The sequence below is a fragment of the Epinephelus moara genome, chromosome 9, assembly GCF_006386435.1.
Source record: "Epinephelus moara isolate mb chromosome 9, YSFRI_EMoa_1.0, whole genome shotgun sequence".
NCBI lineage: Eukaryota > Metazoa > Chordata > Actinopteri > Perciformes > Serranidae > Epinephelus > Epinephelus moara.
In genome coordinates this window covers 14,695,430-14,710,662 of record NC_065514.1, presented here as the reverse complement: position 1 = coordinate 14,710,662, position 15,233 = coordinate 14,695,430, and the positions used below count along the sequence as shown (strand labels likewise).

Sequence of the window (15,233 nt, the reverse complement as noted above, 5' to 3'; positions counted from 1 at the left end):
GGTAGGATTGGTGATAAATTCCTGAGCTGCACAACATGTTTTGTGTTCCATCCATCTTGGGTTTCAGAGATTTGTGTTGCACTTACAACACCTGGCCAGTGGGTGGCAGTGTATGACAAGATGCATTAGGGTCCATAGTAGTGGCTTTTATGCAACTATAGCATCATAAATATATAAAAATAAAATACACCCTAAATTACACACATGATGCAAGTGAGAGTTTTCACCATAGTTCATTCTCTCTGGGCCCCTGGTCTGTATATCAGGTCGTGTCTCAGGCTGTGTTGCATCATAAGGCCACACGATGGCAGCCTCGATCACCTCCCTCCATGTGTCTCTCCCTCTCTCTGCCTCTCTCCCTCCGTCTAAATGGTACGAGGCAGACTGTCGCTCCGTGTCACTCATCTGCAGCTCGTGCACATCGGACTCTCTGGGTACGTTTGGTTTTCCTTTTCTTGTGTGGAGCCGGATTATGAGAGACAGCAGCGCGCACTGGGGCGCCTGCAGCGGAGGAGCGGAGGCGAGGAGCCCGGCACAGGTGAGCAGCTGACATGGAGTGTTTCTGCAAAAGTTTCTGACAGACAGAAGGAACAGAAGCTGTGTTTAGAAGAGGAATTTGTAGAATGTAACAATCATGTTTTATTGTGTCGAGTTCAACATGAAAAAACGCGATACTGTTCTGATAATGACAGTTTAATTAAGTACAATTTAAAGATCTGAAAATGATTACTTCACTTTGTATTGTCACTAATAAAGATTTACATATTTTATAATGGTCACTGTCACATTTATTTAATGACACTGATATGGCAGCAGGCTATTCAAGTGGTGAATCCATTTTTCTATTCATTCTCCTCCTGGCTTTATTTAAAGTCTTCCAATGCAAGACGCTAAATATTGGCTGTTTCTAATTTTGTAATAATTATTTACCATTTGACTCATCCATAAACTCAATTACTACTAGTTGTATTATAGTATAGTATAGTATAGTATAGTATAGTATAGTATAGTATATATCAGCCCATTTGTAAACAAAAAAAGATGACCTTTGAGCTACATTTGATGTTCATTAGACATACTAAGTCTTCTAAGAGGACATTTACTGCAAATCACCTTTATACTATGAGTTTGTAAACTATGTGTTTACCTTTCAAAATTTCTCTGATTTCATCACTTGTAGTGCTACACTCTATAAAATTATTCATGGGGTCAGTGGATAGCGCTTGAAATATAGAAGTTTTTCAATATTAAGAATTTACGCTTGTTTTATTTATGTGTTTTGGTCAGTTGACAACTTGTTTTTAGATGTTTTTGACATTTTTGAGTAGGGTGGGATTAAAATAAATAAGTTAGAATATCTTATATAAAATAATTTGGCCCATAAACATCACCACGACGTTTGGATAAATATTAAGTTGGTTCAACTTAATTATGTTTTTCGAGGTCAAAGCAAATCCTCTAGGTTGAACTAATATATTTGAGTTTGTCGTATTATTAAAGACTCATTGGATTGACTCAGTAAGGTCAGAGTTGGAACTGCTTAAAAAGACGTATCCAAATTGTTACCTTAATTTTTAAAAGTTGAATTAGTGGGTTATTTTGTAGAGTGTACTATTAGTCTGTAAACTGTATTTACCTTTCAAAATGAGCTGATGTCCCTGATTTGACCACTTCTAGTGCTACTATTTGTTATTTTCTTTAAACCATAGAAAACTAAATGTATATGTGCTGTATATGAGACTTTTATTCAGACAGAAGTATAGAGTGTTGGAGAGTTTTTATGATGAAGACGTTAAAAGTGTGCACTGGCTTCAGGTTGAGAACTTTGAATGAAGACAGATTGTGTTCTTGTTTCATTTTAACTACTCAGTTAACAAAACTCGGCCCCTGAAAAAGTGCTTAAACTTAAGTTGAACTGGAGGTCTTATTGCCTGGTTTATGACAGGTGTGTCCATCTGAGAGTATAGATGGGTAAACATACAGGAGATGTGATGTAACCCGTGAGAAAAAAAAATCACCGTGATAAAATGACAGTATGTTCAACCCACATGCCTAATTATACATAGAATGTAAACATATATTAAGTAAATGGATCCGGGAGGATGTCAAACAGCTTTCAACAGATAGAACCTGAGCCGCACCACATGCTCACCACTGTAGAGCCACACTAACACATAAGAAGGAAATGTGAAGCACTTCATTCACATCAGATAGAAGAGTCAAACACATACAGAGGGAGAGAAAGAGAGAATAGAGGAGAGGCTGAATCTCCTCCAGATCCAAAATGTGGAATGAGGAACCAAACAGGCGATAGAGCCAATGTCCTAGGACGGCTGATGGTTCAGAGAAAGGCACACAGCTGTGCTCGTGGGACACGGACAGCACAGAGTTAGATGCAGTGGCTTTCAGACATTTATATTATTGTCGTTGGCAGGACAAACTATATTATAATATTCACTGAGGCTTGAAAGTTAAGGCAACAAGTTTTGAGTTTGGATTTGATGTCCATAGCGAGCTTAGTCCAGAGGAAGGGGGCACAACAGGATTGGGACCTGGTGACTTCTTTGGATCTCTGAGGACAGTCAGGAGCACTCTACTCTGAGAGCAGAGAGTCCTGATTGGAGTATACGTTTTAAGGAGATCAGACAGGTAGGAAGGGAATTTTGTAGGTCATTGAAAGCACCTTAAAGTCTGATCTAACAATGCTAGGGAGCCAATAAAGAGAAGATAAAAGTGATGTAAAGATGTCAAGTATTCTAGTTTTCTGAACCATGTGAGGATGTTTACTAGCACACGTCAGGACTCCCAAGAACTTGTTTTGTCACCTGTATGGGCGTGGTGTTGCAGGACACAGCAGGGTGTGCTTCAGTGAGCTCTGTGACCATCTCAGCTCGTGCTTTGAAAGCTTATATGACAACCTACATGCACCTTTGTAAGAATGCAGGACAAAAAAAAACTAAATTCCTTTGGTTTGATAAAAAGGAGAAGTTCTGAAGCTTAGAAAATTAAGGGAACTAGACTCAATAATAGACGCATACAATATGAGATCAGTCAGTTTGATCCATGTCAAGTATGAGGACATATACAGAATATACTGTTCATGTTTTCCTGTAATTTGTTTGGTGTTTGTGTACATGGAAATTGACTTTGAGCCTCGTAAACCTGTTAGGGCTGGGCATCTACTGATGCAAGGTACCACACTGATATCAGTAGGATATATTGTACATCTAATTGTCAGTATATGTTTGAGCACTATTTACCTGTACATATTTTCCAGTATAACTCTATGATGGTCAGTTGAAAGTATCCAGAGAAGTCTAGTCATGGTTGCAGTCGTGCCAGCAGTACAAGGAGCAAAAAAACCTAAGTGTATCTTTGTGAATCTATGATAACAAAACATAAAAAGTCATCTATGTTTTAGTTAGAGTTAGGCATGAGGTCTCTTGTAGACAACAATTTTCCTGGTCACAGTTTTGCAAGCTTATCCACAAGGTTATGAGACGAACCAATGTGAACTGACAAGAAATTGCCAAGCACACAACACTCTGTGATGCAGGATGTTTGACCCCTGGGAGGAATTCCAAGTTTTAGGGAGTCCCAGCACGTGAATAGTCGAGTCTGGACTGTACAAATGTGTGAATAGGTGTCTCCACATCGGCCATTGATAAAAAGGACCAGAGGCATCAGCCGGGTCTGTTGACCTGCTGAGACTTCCATGGCGAGATTAGCAAGTTTGCTTTACGTCAATGTCTCAAAAAATATTTGCTGGCAGTCGGACACTTGAAAAGGTCTGCTGTTGTTCAATTATCCCGAACACTGTGAAGTGATTGCTGACATTTCAGTGCTGACGTACTGCAATACTTCCGTCCTTGTTACTTTATTACAGTATAGTCTGTCTATTGGGGGCATGAACCTCACACACACACACACACACACTTATAAATGTATCCACACAGATGCACATACACATACATATACACACGCCGCCTATTGATGCTAATGCACTTCAGCGGGGACGGGCAGCTGCTGCTGTATATTTGGCTGCTTTTCAATTGATTAAGCTTTTAATTGAGTGTAAACATTGCGCCGTACAACAGTGAGATAACTGCTCTGATACACAGTAGATTGGACTGTTTACACTATGTGAGCATGTGGTGTGTTTGTGTGTGTGCATGACAGGAGGAAATAAAGAGAGAGATCAAATAACTGACGTTGAAAAGTTGTGAAAAGAGCATAACGTGCAAAGTAGAAGTGGATTGAAGGTCAGTCATTGCTGTATTGTTGTAAGTAAAGGTCTAGAGAAGTGCAGGAAAACATCTGATAATGCATTTTCAGGCTTTTTTAAACTCCTAACCTCCTCCACAGATAGTCTACCAAGCCTGCCTAACACTACTTTACAAAAAAACAAGAGCTGGATTAATTAGTCTTGGTGAGGTACATCATCTTTACCTTGTTTTGTGAGCGCACAGCTGCATTAAGTTATCCATTAGTTAAGCAAACATGAAAATATTTGGCTCCATTTCATGGAAAAATACTATAGTAGTGAGCAGAGATCATTTCACGAGACTTCATCCAGCATGTTGTTTTCACAAAGGATAAGGAAGGTTTGGATAAAATTTATACTTGGCTACTGAAATTGCAAAAGCGGACAGTGGTATTAGGGTCTCATTCACTGACCTCTACTGAGATCTCAAGGCAATTGGATCGAACGCAACTGGACTTAGTTTTGTCTTAGAAGACGTTTCACCTCTTATCCAAGAGGCTTCATCAGTCCATGCTTGTCTGACTAGGCTGGAACTAGTCTGACAAACTGGTGTGGAAAGGCCAATGATGTCACTGGTGCGTTAGTGCTCCAATGGTGTGTCAACGACAGTCGTTGAAACTCCTGCTGCAACGGTGGTCGTTGGAGTCGTTACAGTCACATGAGGCCATTTGTGAGCAGCTATTGTTTTTAGAGGTTAAGCTGATGAAAGGACAGCATTATAGGTGGTGGATAGGTGGTGTCGCAGACCTCCTCCTCTGTTGAGAGATGGTTTTTCCAATTTCACATAGTTTGTCTGTCATGTTTTGGCTTAAAATGCTCGCTTGTGGTGGCACAATTGTGGCGGGAAATGCTGCTGATGTCTTGCTGAAAAACAAGTTTTGTTGTTTTTGGTCTCTAACAGTGGTCTGCAGCCTGGCAGCTGACTTCCCTTAAGCCTCATTTCCACCAAACACTTTTGGTATGGTACCTTTGGAATGAAAAGTAACCCTTCAGACATGGTACCTAGACCCTAGTGTTTCTATCGCAAATAGGACTCTTAAATGTGGGCGGGGTTTTTGTCACTCACTGTATTTCCTCATTACCGGTGACACAGATTGACACATTCAGAACAACATAAAGCAGGCTACAGTGAGAGTCTCTCTCCATTAAAAAGCCCACAGAAATGACGCTCCAGGCTTTTTTTTTTCTCTGAGTGAGGATTAGAATATATGCCGTTCACATAATCTGGCCAAAATTGATATATAAAAACGTTTGAAGATTCACTTACTACTGAAGATGTTTGTCATATAAAACCTAAAGTAATGGTCAAAGTTTTCACAGTGAAATTTAAGGTGTGCTGATGGATTCACGTCATCAACTCATGCATTGAGTAACATTACAAGTAACGTTCCACCGTAAAAGTCGCCGGCAGTCGGCCCAGTGAATAATGTTTCTGAGATTACAGCTGCTGCGAGAGGCAGCAAAACATCCTTTCATTTTATAGTTACAGTTTACTAATAAAACTCTCCACAGTATGAACAGTGGTTACATGAGCCTCAAAACCAGCCACAACTCAGCCCTGAGCAGAGTGACCGTCCTCTATTGACCAATCAACAGACTGCAGTGTTCACAGCTCCACCTTTTAGTACCAGATCTGTGTGCTAGGTACCCCAACAGAGGGGGGACCAAAAATGGAGATGGTACAGAACGGTTCCATTGGTACCATCCACAACTTTTCACAGTGGAAACGGAAATAAAGGTTAACAAACTGAACTGAACTGTACTGCTTGGTGGAAACGGGGCTCTCAATGTCGCGCCATCCACCATCCCAACCTCATGACAAAATCATATACATATAATCACAACTGCGTCACTTTAGAAACATTGATATGATATATGAAAGAAACACACTGTGTATCTGTGGTTTGCATACAACGCCAACATTTTCTTCTGGTCTCATTGTTTGCCTGCAGAGTTTTTCTAAAGCATAAACAGATATTTAAAAGATCACTCATATTTAATTAGACTGGCATATGTCTCAGCTGTCGTACGCGATGTCGTGTTTTTAAACAGTGGTGTCATCTAATGTCAGCTCCCTAGGCCATCGTTTAAATCCCCTCTCTGGTAATAAATCACTCTCACTGCTTTCCATTGACACGGCTCCTCTTCTCAGCAAATCTCGTCCAAGCCAGTGTTAGCTTGCCAACATCTTTTGGCTCGTCCGCATGCACAAAAACATATTACATGGGGTCCGCACCGTGTAATCCTTTAAACACACAGCATTGGTCCTATTCAGTATCGAGGGTAAGAACCAACAGATCCTCATCACTCATCTTCCCTTAAGTTGTTTCCCAGGAATAAATAGTCCCAATTGTGTAACCTCTGGCAACATCCAGATAAAAGGCAATTTGTGAAAACAAGCAGTCACAGTGATTCACCATTATTAGAGCATTTATTGCATAAACAGTTGAATCTGGATAAAAATTTAAATCTGATTTTGATTATCTTAGGAGAAAATAAGCTCCTGCCTCATCCAAAAATTGAAAGCCTAAGCAAGAGACAATTCCAACAGTGGCTGGCAGCCATACGCAGCTCTGGCCGCTTTCCTTATGAGCATCTGTAAATGAATCAGGCAGGTGAAACAAAGTGGAGTTGTGAGAGAGTGAATGTACTCAAGTAACCCGCCCTGGCAAACGAAGGTAAAACAGCATAATAGTCAGAGAAAAAGTGATTTAAGGGGATCAGCCCTGAACCAGAAACAGTTAACTTCTTGTCCCCGCTATTACCTACTGTCCTGTCCTTATTAGACCACTCCCTGTGGACATTTAGGAGCGAGCCACCGCCTACAGGCTAATTTTAGGCCATCTGTACCGGCGCCAACTCATTAGCCTGATTCCCAGGGCTAGCTGGGCCTTATTCATTATCAGTGTCACCTCAGCCAAAGCCACATATCCGTATGTACTTTTTGCCTTTTGGTTATCAGCAGAGATAAGCTATCGTGTGGGCATTAGTAAATTCAACACAGTGCTATCAACACTGATATAAGCTCTTTGTTTTGGTCCTGTTGCGGATACAGGACTTTTTCTTAAGGATAATTACGCAGTTTTTCTTCATGTTCGTGCCAGGCATCCAGACTTTTCTCTTCTTTAGTTATTTATTTGTGCATATAATGAAATAAAACAGAAAATATGTAGAATAGGTGGGGTATTGTAAAAGGAACACACCTAACATTGAAATTAAAGGCAGCTGTCTATGATTACCACTTTACCAACAGACATTAATATTTTTAGAATACAGGAAAACAGGAATTCAGGAAAATAACATAATTTCCAAATAAGAGATACTAGAGAAGAAAGGAGGAAAAACAACTATTATATTTACATATATTTACACTGCTTACATGCAGTGTATCATGACTTGTTTACACAGTAGGGTAGTGTACTCTTTCAAGAGAAGTTGTTTAAGGTAAAAAAAATTAAAAAAAAAAAAAAAAGAGGAGTGACTGTAAAGCTGCTCCATATAACTGGACCTCTGTGCTCAACAGATCTGGTGTGATAACAGTGGATCTGAGACCTAATTACTAGGAAACTGAAAGGAAATGGGGTGTGAAATGTTAAAAAATTGAAATACTAAAATTTTATTGATGCCAAATATGTTTATTGACTCCAGAGTTTGAAATAAAGGGGTAGTATGAGCATTCCAGCTAGATTTAGTGACCATTATAAGATGTTTTTGTTAATAAAAAGATGCAATAGAGACTGGTTTTATATATGAAAGGATAAAACTTAGAGTGATATAGATCCAGAAAGTTTTTCCTTGACAAAATATGTCTTACTCCCCTTAAAATACATATATTTTTTGCAGCTTTCTGTTCTTCATGATTTGCCAATACACAGTCAGCATCACTGAAGATATCAGAGCTCATTTAGGAAGCCACTTGCAGCTATTTATTTTTGTCCAATATGAAAAAACAACCATTGACTGAGTCTAACTCCGCCCACTGACATACACACAACTGCACTTTCACCTGAACAAACACCTAAGTAAACGAAACAAGTGTGCTAGGTGTAGAGGAGGAATGTTGGATTGTTACAGCAGTACTCTTGCAAGCCATAATGTTGTGCAATGTTTGTTTGTTTTTTGTTGTTTTACTGGCACATGACAGTTATCTCTTTTATACTTAAAAACATAACACAAGGTAGTGCTGACAGTATTAGTATTGTAGTAGTATTGATTTGTAGAAGGCATGCACTGTACCAGCCTAGTGAACAGGGATTCCCCTCTGTACTGATAAAAACACTGTGCACTTGTGTCGTCAACAAATGAGTAGTAGGCCAGATGCTGGAAGAAAATGTCGGCAATGTACATTCTGCCAATCACGAATACCTTAAAACTTCAATTAAAAGCCTTGTCTCAATTAAACATTTAAGCCCTTTTTAAACAGGAATTGTGCAAATTTGCAGGAAAGCCCAATCAGTCTTTTTCAGCATTGGCAGTATAAAAACAAAATCGGGGACTGCGGCAAAATGTCGCCTGCCTACTTTTGTTTATACAGAATGAGCCTTTTTTGGGGCAATGGGGGGCGTGAGCAAGTAACAAAACGTGTGGCTCAGCGTGTGACGTAAACAGTGACGTGGGAGGGAAGCCACGGCTGGTCAGTCCTTCGGCAATTCTCTCGTAAGTCGGCCCGTCCTTCACCGTCCCCGTCATCTGATGGTTAATGGCCTCTTCGTTAGCGAGGGCAAGGAGGGCAATGCGCAATTCCTTGTCTCTCCAGTTGCTCATCTTTACAGTGTCTGTCAGGTTTGCGTTTCCCTCTTGCTACTAGCTGCTCGCTAATTCCTGCTATCAGCCGTTTCCTGTTTATCCACCGCCAGTGGCTCGCACGTGCAGCGTCATCAACAGCTCCTTCCACAAGTCTTCAACAGCCACTCCCATTGCAGAGGGCCGCCTTGGTCTGTTTAAACTAAAAGGGTTCCGCCAATATGTCTACCCTACGAGGTGGAAAATTGGGCACCTCGGATCAACTTGCCAATCCGGCTCTGTGTGTCTAAACGCTCGCACATTGCCGGCAAAACGGACCAACATTTGCGGAAAATCAGGCAGTGTAAAAGGGGCTTTTGTCTCTTCAACTAGCCCAGTGTGGCTACACATTGTGACAAATAAAGGCCTGTCTCAATTAGAGGCCTGGTCTGGTTGCCAAGCAGTTCATTTTTATAGAAGTTCTTTGGATGTGTAAAACCGAATTGTTGACTAACCACTTGAGCAAATGTTAGTTAGCTGTTAAGATTGCATCTATAAATATAAATGTTTAAACTTGTGTCAATATGGAGATGCTACACATCGTTAGCTTGCTACATTTCATTTTAGTAAAACCATGAGCACCAGAGAAGACAGTAAGTCATCAGTCATTTACTGGCATGATGAAAAAACAAGTGGTGACACCCTTCCTCTGAAGCTGCCATAAACTCAGAATATGTGTCAATTCCCTGATTAACAGCTAAGTTAGTTATATTTCATAAGTCCGTAAGGGTCCACCAATCAAAAGAATCAAAAGAGTTTTTCATAAGATGACTTTGTCAGCTGGAGGTGGAGGGGATGGTGGATGGCGTGCCACCTGGATGAGATGCCTGTCAAGCTGCAGACCACAGTTTGAGACCAAGAAAAAACAAAAATGGTTGCATTTAAGTGACAAGGAGCAGTTTTACAAGCAGCTTTTCAGGCATCAATTGTGGAGGTTTTTATTTGAGTCCTGTCCCTGTTTTTCCACCGCCTGTTTTTACCAAGACGTTGCTGTCTTTCTAGCCAGAATGATGCCACGAAAACTAAGTATTTTAAGCCAAAACATGACCTTTTCCCAACCATAACCATGTGTTTTTAATTCCTACCTAAACACAACATTTTTAGTTTCATGTAACATATACATGGTTTGCAGGAATGCACAATGCCAACATTTTTTCTGCTGATTGCGCTGAGTTTCTGTGACAGGCAGAAAGTGGAACCTTCGAATTTTTCTCTCCAGTTTCATTTACATTCTCTGACTTCCTCTTGTATGAGCAGTCTAGGATTACCAGTGGTCTGTAAATCCTGAAATATATCAAAGCAGTGTGCGTGACAACATCACACATAACAATGAACAAACACAAAGCTCAGTTATTCAAAGCAGATACTATCAGCTGTCACTGTGCGCAGAAGTGAAACCTAAACTTTGATTGCTGGAGTTACATTTCAGGCTGGTGTTGGAGATCACTGGATCATTGTTGAACTTCTAATTCTGCTGCAAGTTACTTCATGAAGGAAGTGGGTGAGATGAGGTGATGTCACTCAGACATGTTCATCTCTTCTTGAGTCGACTTTTCAATTAAATGCTATCAATATTAAAAAAGAATCTGCGCATTAAGCCTCATATTTGTTGTAAAGGTGGCCATGCAAAGCCTCAAGTTAACCATTACACATCTGAGGATGAACTAATGACGACAGACTGACAATAACAGTTTTATTATTTGTGTTGTTTGGTTTGGCGTTAAATCTTTATAGGGAGAAGCTTTTTGTTGTTTTCCCCTTTTACTGGTTGGGATATAATTGCTTCCTTGAAGGTATTTTAAGCATGATTTCCCAGCAGCACATACACGGAAGGAAAGGAGATATTGATGTGGACAGTGGTGCTATGAGAAAGTGGAAAACTGATCAGTCCTAACTAAACCTACTGGGAGGCACAGAGTGGGTGATGACCGCGGGTAGTGGCTTTATTTCCACAGCCTGCCTGTCTTTCGCATTTGCGCACATGTAACTTTGTGTGTGTGCTGCCTTCCATGCACATGTTTGCGTGCTACTCACTTTATTCTGCAGTCATTCTCCGTTTACCCCCTCCATCCAGCGAGCTGGCACCCTTATTGTGACGAGCCTGGTGTGCTCAATTACCCGCTCACAGCCCATTACCCTCACCCACACAGCTTTATTCAGAGGACACGCTCCAGACGCTCAGAGTTGCATCTTGCTCCAGCCATGCGTGCAGCAGGATAGCTGTGATTTAGTGCGCCCCTGTGGGCGCATGGAAAAGTCAGCGCCTCTTCAAACTGAGGATAAATGAAGGGGGTTTTTGAATATTCAGTAATTGTGGGTGACATTATTCATTTGTGTTTGCTCAACCTTGTTGGAGCAGCAGATTCATTTTGCCGCACAGCAGGTGTACGGACGATTTCTGGGTGTAAAATGTTGACTTGTTGCGCTTTCAGAATGCTGTTGGTTGTTTATTTGGATTCCCTTTGGTTGTTACCTTGGCAACAACTTGTCTTCCTGGAGTCCATATGAAGAAAGTACAGTATAATCAGATGCAATCATGTCCACACACACAGGAAAAAAGATTGTAGGTGATGGAAAATAATTTCTGCATCTCAATATTTGAAGTAGTTTTGCTTCAGTGCTTTAAATTTAACAAGATTATAATTAATCAAGGAATGAGTCAGTTTTAATATCCTCAGTTATTTGTGATATTAGTCTTCAAGGAGCCAGCATTGGGAGTTTTCTCACAGGCGACTGAAATTCATGACTGAGCTTCAAGTAAACACTTTTTGAAACTGAGTTTTTAATGGCTTTAGATAACTAGGGGAAACTGGATGTTCCCAAAAATCAATCTTTATTTTATCTGCCAAATATGGCCTTTAAACTGGAAAAAATGTCTCCAGTTGCTGCCTGGTTATTCAGCTGCTTGTTGCACACACTGGTAGTTTATACAAACCCATCAGATTAACCGTCCTGTTTGCACATCACATGCCACATCTACCGAGCTTATGTGGACTCAAAAAGACCCGAAGTCAGCAAGTGGAGCAGAACTTGTCATGTTTTTCATCTCCAGTCCTTTCCCCGCTCTACATTAGACCCTGGGTTGAGATAATGAGTTGATTCTCAGCAGACTTTGTCCAACATGATCTGTCATTACAGCAACTATTCCAGGCTGATGGCTCAGAGGGTTGTGGGGTCAAGGTTCGCTGCTGTCACTGCAGAAATGTCCCCTTGTCCTGCACCTATAGATAAAGTCACTCTGGTATCGCTTTTCTGAGAAAAAAACAATTATCTGATTCATAGATGTGACCCCCGATGATCATTCATTCATTTACCATAACAGCTTATCCTGTTAGGGGTCCGGGGGGGTTGGAGCCTATCCCAGCTGACATTGGGCGAGAGGCAGGTACACCCTGGACAGGTCACCAGACTATCACAGGGCTGACACATAGAGACAGACAACCATTCACACTCACATTCACACCTACGGTCAATTTAGAGTCACCAATTAACCTGCATGTCTTTGGACTGTGGGAGGAAGCTGGAGTAGCCAGAGAAAACCCATGCTGACACGGGGATTCCGGGGTTCAAACCCCCCAGTCCAGGTTCAAATCAGGAACCCTCTTCCTGTAAGGCGACAATACTAACCACTGCACCACAATACTGCCTAATGCACATTAGTACATTAATTATTTGTCATGTTTTACGCTGAATTTGTGAATAAAAATGTTTTTTCTCACATCCTCCTGGTGACCGAAGAATCCAAAAACAGAGAAAATTCTTGATGAATTGAAGTAAAAGGGTGCTGCGTTCAACAACACAACTGATGCTGTATAATTCAAGTCTCATTTATCCAGTCATATGCTCAGTGTTTCCCAAACAAACTTCCCAAACGTATCAATCCTCTCCTCAAAGCCAGACTCCATTGACAAAAGTAGTCATTCTACCTCACTGAACACAGGAGCTGCTGATCTACCAATGCCTCGATCGATAGTTTGTTTGTGTTACTGTGTGACCTTGGTGGGTCAAAGGGTTCGTTTGGATTCCCTGAAGTCACACAATACCACAAACAAACTAACCAATTGAGGCAGTGGTAGACCAGCAGCTCCTGTGTTCAGTGAGGTAAAATGACAGTTTTTCTCAATGGAGTCTGGCTTTGAAGTGAGCATAGACAACTACCACTTTCCCTCAGTTCCCCGGCAGAAATAGCTGTCAGTTTGGGAAATACTGAGCATACGACTGGATAAATGAGACTTGGATTATACTGCATAATTTGATATGATTTTGCTGTTGCTAAATGTGGACCACTTTCACTTAAATTCATCAAGAATTTAGTCTGTTTTTGGATTCTTCGTTCACTAGAGACATGCAAGAAAAGTTTACTTCATGAATTCTATATTAATATTAGGGGGAGCAACTGATACAGAAATCGTGATTTGGAGGGTGAAATATTCTGTATGTTGAAGAAGAACTTGGCTGTACAGTAAGGCATCACTTACTAACTCAAACGTGGTTTGTAGCATGAGCAGTGTTAGCCACACAGACAGAATCCAAAGCAAGCGAACCTTCATTTGATTGACAGATGATCCCTGGGTACCGCAGAGAAGAAAACACAGCAACATTAACAAGCGCTGAGCAACAAAGATGAAGATTACCACTTTAAATTGCTTTTCCACAGAGGCTTTTAGTGACATTCAGTACACTCTAAACGCTCTTTCCACCGCAGATGTAAGATGTAATGTGTGTTGGTTGCAGTTGAGAGTTTAGTGTTACATGGCTCTACTGAAGAGGCCTTTCCAACTCAACCGGAGAAAAGAGTTTGTGTGCTGGCTGCTGCTGGTGGTGGTGGGAAGTTATTTCATGGTTTTGAACTGGTGTCCCAAACCAATTGGTTCTTGAGCAAAGTCATTTGTTATTTGTCCAATTCCTGTGTTTCCTGATGCTGCTTTCACTTAACATAATATCGTTGAATTTAAACTCCTTGGCTGTGTGTGTGTGTGTGACTGTGTGAGGGAGACCGGATGGTGTTTTTTGCTATTGGCTGATCATTTCTGATTTAAACTGACAGGGGCTCTGCTTTTTGTTTTGTACTCTTTAAGTTATGCGGCTGTAAAAATAGTGGCAAAATACATTCGTCATCTTTCAAGCTCTGGGTCTATCAAGATGAAGAGCATCTGAACCTGTGAGTGTGTGATGTATCTGTCCTTGTTTCTAATGCAATATGACTTAAATATCTAGTTTATACTAGTAAACTCTGAAGATCAGATCCTGTTTTCACTGAAGTGTAGAAGAGTAGAGGTGGTGTTATTTATAGTGAAGTTGTAGTCCTGGTCAATTTGGTGACACCTGTGATTTCTCACAGTCGGGGACCAGCTGGAAGCAACCTGATAGGCTAAATGTAAACTCGTGCAGGGTGTGTGTATGGCTCTTTAAAGACAAACATAACCCTTAATCACACACACACTGGGCTCCTAGTGCATTTGGAGAAACAAGCTTGGCGTTCAGCGTTGTTTGCAGGTCTTAACATATGAGTAAACAACACCTCCATCAGTGAGTCCTGATCATGCCACCCTTTGGCAAATGTTTAAAGACACACTCCAAAAATATTGCTAGACCTAAAAGAAAAAGAGCAAGTGCCATCATTACGTGTGAGATTCACTGTAGAAGAGAATGGGAGACCACTTTGTACTCTCACAATAGTAGCACAGTAGACAGAACATGAGTGTCATGCATGCATTAGACAGGAGGTCATGCAGGAATCTCCAAATGAAGCGGGTGCTTTCACACCTGCCCTGTTTGGTTCACTTCAATCGAACTCAAGTTCATTTGCCCCATTAGTGCGGTTTGTTTGGGCAGGTGTGAACACAGCAATCACACTCAGGTGTGCACCAAAATGACCAGACCGAGACCTTCTTGAAGAGGTGGCGGTTACAAACAAACTCTGGTGTGGTTCATTTGTGGTGAGAACGTGTTCCGACCTTGATCTGAACCAACTGCAGTCACATGACACATTGTTTGGGTTATGCACCAAAATGACCAGACCGAGACCTTCTTGAAGAGGTGGTTTCAGTCTGGTTACAAACGAACTCTGGTGTGGTTCATTTGTGGTGAGAACTTGTTCTGCCCTTGATCTGAACCAACTGCAGTCACATGACACATTGTTTGGGTTAAACATGAGCATGTTACAGTCCTGGAGGATTATTAATGT

The 15,233-nt window shown here is 41.0% G+C and overlaps 1 protein-coding gene across 2 annotated transcripts in view; it reads left to right on the top strand.

The window, feature by feature from the left end:
- The first annotated feature begins 400 nt into the window (after positions 1-400).
- Positions 401-15,233, top strand: part of si:dkey-247m21.3 (5-hydroxytryptamine receptor 4) — a 79,016-nt gene continuing 64,183 nt past the window's right edge. For both annotated transcript variants that reach the window (XR_007570503.1, XM_050053681.1), the window contains exon 1: positions 401-538. The gene's annotated coding sequence lies outside the window, so the exon portion shown is untranslated. The remainder of the gene's footprint in view (positions 539-15,233) is intronic.